The following is a 5,083-nucleotide window of genomic DNA, read 5'->3' as shown; positions in this document are numbered from 1 at the left end:
TTCTTGCTTCTATTAGTGGACCGCGCCTCTTGCAACGTCTTCGAGATCTTTCACCTCACGTTCCCCAGTATACAAGACTCCACTCTCATGCTTCAGTTTGCAATCGTGTCATTACGATTTCATGAGTCGCTTCAGCTTCACTTTGTTCCAGACTATGGAACTGAACTCTTCTTTAGGGTAAGGGACTGACCACTTGGAAGGAATGGTCCTAAATCTGCACACAGAAATCACTTCCTACGAAAGTAAAAGACTGGGCAGGCGATGCAAAATGCCGCCAATAAAAAGTAGGGGCGCCATTGGTACACTAAGAGAAAACACCATAAGTGTCCGGGGCCCAAAACTGTTCAACAGCCTCCCATCAAGCATTAGGGGAATTGCCAATAAACCCCTGGCTGCCATCAAGAGAGAGCTGGACAGATACCTAAAGTCAGTGCCGGATCAGCCGGGCTGTGGCTCGTACGTTGGACTGCGTGCGGCCAGCAGTAACAGCCTAGTTGATCAGGCCCTGATCCATCGGGAGGCCTGGTCATGGACCGGGCCGCGGGGGCGTTGATCCCCGGAATAACCTCCAGGTGATCCAGGTAACCTCAAAAACTTTTCTCCAAGGCTGATGGACTGATTACATCATCTTTACTTCGCCACTACTCCTGCTGCCTCCACTTCATTCTCTGTATTTGACTGAAGAAGCCTACCTCGTAGGAGAAACGTTTCAATTTTATAAAAATACCCAAATGTTGCACATGTGTCTTACGCATCAGAATGTCAGCATTATAAACTATTTTCAGCATAAGCAGTACAGGCTAGCTGATCAGGAAATGTCTGGAAGAAATCGTAATGTTCCCTTATGAAGAGAGCTTTAAAAAGTCTTTGTCCCTTTGTGGCGTACACCAAGTATGTTGTTATACTCGGTATATATCACATGAAACCACATTTCTGCATGCCATCAATAACCAACTTGAACCGTAGTTCATCGCCTGTTCGAATGAGTGCACCATTCGGACACGGAGTAACTAGCAGTTTGTGTTAGTGGTCTGCCAGTCAGGGTGAGGGAGGGGGAGCCCAGGGTAGTCTACTATGCTTCTAGGGGCAGACCTGGAGCTTCAGTTTCTCACAAGTCTCGGCTGTTTAACACCATACGCGAGTCTGTCGCCTGTATCAGTGAGTGCTCGTGCCTATGTTCTCTCTTTTTTTTTTCTTTTTTTTTTTACACAGGGTTTGACAAGGTTAAGGATCCCTAGCCTTATTGACAAGCTATTTACAGGTTAAGGATTCCTAACTTTACTGGCAAGCTAAGAGCTGTTACCTACATCAGCTCACTTGAAAGCATTTTTATTGTTATGAGACATACAAGTAGGGAACAGGATGAAGTTGAAGCCATCTGTGGGCTAGAATTTTCATTTGATCAGCTGACTTTATCTCGTTGACATCATTATGCTGTACGAATGTGTTCCATACTCGAGTCATCCTGGGTATATATGATCTCAGATGGAGTGATGTTCTGGAGAAGGATACAGCCAGAGTGAAGTTGCTGCTTTCTGCCCGTCTTGTGGCATAAAAGCTTGTTTCACGCTGTCCTCGAAGTGGATCCAAGTGTGGTACTTTGACAATATTGACCTTGTACATAACAGTAAGGCCACCCACATCCCTCCTGTGTTGAAGGCTCTGCTGAAATGACAGATCTATCCAGGATGGGTCCAGGCGAGAGATGAGACGTCTTGCTCTGTTCTCTACTTTGTCAAGCAGTCGCAGATGAGAGGGGGGCGGGCAGGCAAACCAAGAAAGTGGAGCATACTCAAGGTGTGAGCGTACTTGTGCCTCGTACAGGATCTTGCAACCCCTACTGTCAAGCAGATGCGAGATACGGCGAAGTGCTGTAAGCTTCCTGGCTGCCTTGTTTGTAAGATTTACAACATGGTTCTTCATGGTTAATTTGGAGTCAAATTTCACCCCAATGATATCAACTTCTTCTCCAGGTGCCAACACCCTCCCATTCATCCTTACTACTGCACCAGCATTGCCGAACTCACTCATATTAAGATATTTGTTAAACCCATTATATAGTGTCAATAATTGTAAACAAGTTTGGCGGTGGGAATATATGGTTATTCCCCCCAAAAAATTAATGCCTCGTATATACTGTATTCTTCATTCTTTTTATTTCTCTCTTAAAGTGCGCTTTCCCTGGTATCTCTCAAGACCGCGTACAATATTGATTTATTTCTTATTGTTTTTGTTGCACCTCCACTGTCGTATTGAGTAATGTCAGTTTTCAGATTTCGAAGCAATCCCTCCTGTATATTCCCGGTATAGATTGTGATGCATCTTTCTAGCCAGAGTTCTTCAAAGAACAGTTTTAAGAGACACAACATTCCTAACAATTTAGAAGTCTGATCAAATATAGGAAGTGAAAGTTGTCTGTAATTTTTGTGGAGGAGTAGTCTAATAGTTTGGTGAAACTGTTAATATGAAGCAATATTCCAGTCATGAGAGTACAAGTGTCTTGAAAAATAACATCATTGTCTTGGCGTCTCATGTTGTCCATCTTATTCTGTTGTGATAATAAGTGTTGTGATAATAAGTGTTGTGATAATAAGTGTTGTGATAATAAGTGTTGTGATAATAAGTGTTGTGATAATAAGTGTTGTGATAATAAGTGTTGTGATAATAAGTGTTGTGATAATAAGTGTTGTGATAATAAGTGTTGTGATAATAAGTGTTGTGATAATAAGTGTTGTGATAATAAGTGTTGTGATAATAAGTGTTGTGATAATAAGTGTTGTGATAATAAGTGTTGTGATAATAAGTGTTGTGATAATAAGTGTTGTGATAATAAGTGTTGTGATAATAAGTGTTGTGATAATAAGTGTTGTGATAATAAGTGTTGTGATAATAAGTGTTGTGATAATAAGTGTTGTGATAATAACAGTGTTGTGATAATAAGTGTTGTGATAATAACAGTGTTGTGATAATAACAGTGTTGTGATAATAAGTGTTGTGATAATAACAGTGTTGTGAGCTTTGATTGTAAGATTGTCTGACATCATTACTATAGTCATACACATCTCTCAAGGTTTATGTTAATGCATTTGATCACTTTATCTTATGGTGAAAATCATATCCCCTCTTTCTCTTTCTCTCTCTCTCTCTTTCTCTCTCTCTCTTTCTTTCTCTCTTTTTTTTTTACAGGGTTTGACAAGGTTAAGGATCCCTAGCTTTATTGACAATCTATTTACAGGTTAAGGATTCCTAACTTTATTGGCAAGCTAAGAGCTGTTACCTACATCAGCTCATTTGAAAGCATTTTTATTATGAGACATACAAGTAGGGAACAGGATGAAGTTGGAGCCATCTGTGGCCAGAATTTTCATTCGATCAACTGACTTTATCTCTTTGACATCATTATGCTGTACGAATGTGTTCCATACTCGAGTCATCCTGGGTATGTATGATCTCAGATGGAGTGATGTTCTGGAGAAGGGTACAGCCAGAGTGAAGTTGCTGCTTTCTGCCCGTCTTGTGGCATAAAAGCTTGTTTCACGCTGTCCTCGAAGTGGATCCAAGTGTGGTATTTTGACAATATTGACCTTGTACATAACAGTAAGGCCACCCACATCCCTCCTATGTTGAAGGCTCTGCTGAAATAACAGATTTATCCAGGATGGGTCCAGGCGAGAGAAGAGACGTCTTGCTCTGTTCTCTACTCTGTCAAGCAGTCGCAGATGAGAGGGGGGGGGGGCAGGCAAACCAAGAAAGTGGAGCATACTCAAGGTGTGAGCGTACTTGTGCCTCGTACAGGATCTTGCAACCCCTACTGTCGAGCAGATGCGAGATACGGCGAAGTGCTGTAAGCTTCCTGGCTGCGTTGTTTGCAAGATTTACATGGTTCTTCATGGTTAGTTTGGAGCCAAATTTCACCCCAAGGATATCAACTTCTCCAGGTGCCAACACCCTCCCATTCATCCTTACTACTGCACCAGCATTACCATCATGGTGCCTAAAGCGATCATCATTTGCATTTTCTCGGGTGCAAATGTTACTTGCCATCTATTTCCCCAAGCTGATATAGCTCTCAGCTGGTGATTGATGTAGCTTAGAGCAGCTGGCATTTCTTCTCTTGGATAAGTGAATGTCAGTGTACAGTCGTCTGCATATGCATGTGATTCTGGGATGAGATGAAGAAGGTCGTTGAAGTAGACATTCCATAACAATGGACCCAGCACGCTTCCTTGTGGAACACTTGCCCCAATAGGATGTCTTGCTGATTCCGTTCCATTGAGAACTACACTTAAGATCTACCATGAAGGTAATCACTGAGGAGACATAGCGTAGAGCCTGCAATTCCCAGTGCTTGAAGTTTTGCTAAGAGGCCCTGGTGCCACACCCTGTCGAAAGCGCCAGCAATGTCCAGTGCTACCACACAGCTGACTTTGGATTCATCCAGTGACTGGTGCCACTTAGTGGAGAGGTTTAACAACAGATCAGCAGCAGAGTAACCTTTCCTGAAGCCATATTGACGATCACAAAGTAGTGAGTGGTAGTCAAAAAGACTCTGTCATTTGTCTTGAGATTATTGTCTCAAGGATCTTACCAGTGATTGACAGGAGTGACACTGGTCTGTAGTTGCTGATTTCTGCTCTGCTCTTCTTTTTGTGAACAGGGACTACATTTGCCTCTTTCCATAGAGAGGGCCATTTACACTGTACTAGGCAGTGCTGAAAGATGCGAGTTAGAGGTGCTGCTAGCTGGTCTGCACATCTTCTCAACAATTTTGGGCTCAACTTGTCTGGGCCCACAGCCTTTTCTTGGTCAAGCGATTTAAGAAGGAAATGCACCTCCTCCTGCCTTATTGTCACCACTGACAGTTTTGACACAGTTCTTGCAGCTAGCCAAGGAGGGTCCCTTGCTGGATCAGGAACTTGCATTTTGGTAGCAAAGTGTTCAGCAAAGAGGTCCGCCTTCTCTTGACTATTAGTAGAGGTGGTCCCATCCTGTCGATTTAGAGGTGGAATGAGTTCATCAGGCAGATAACCTTGTCTGTCCTTGACCAGGGACCACCAGGTTTTGGAGCCTACCCTACCTGATG

General features: G+C 42.9%; 1 protein-coding gene across 2 annotated transcripts in view; it reads left to right on the top strand.

Moving 5' to 3' along the window:
* Positions 1-5,083, top strand: part of LOC138852958 (netrin receptor UNC5B-like) — a 204,201-nt gene that overhangs the window by 25,752 nt on the left and 173,366 nt on the right. Inside the window, exon 1 of one of the 2 annotated variants that reach the window (XM_070086836.1) lies at positions 1,042-1,158. The exons of the other annotated variant lie outside the window; for it this stretch is intronic. The gene's annotated coding sequence lies outside the window, so the exon portion shown is untranslated. Of the gene's footprint in view, positions 1-1,041; positions 1,159-5,083 lie in introns of those variants that run through there. 2 annotated transcript variants of the gene reach the window in all.

This window comes from Cherax quadricarinatus, chromosome 19, assembly GCF_038502225.1.
Source record: "Cherax quadricarinatus isolate ZL_2023a chromosome 19, ASM3850222v1, whole genome shotgun sequence".
NCBI lineage: Eukaryota > Metazoa > Arthropoda > Malacostraca > Decapoda > Parastacidae > Cherax > Cherax quadricarinatus.
The sequence above is the reverse complement of the archived record's forward strand: the minus strand, read 5'-3'. Positions and strand labels throughout refer to the sequence as shown.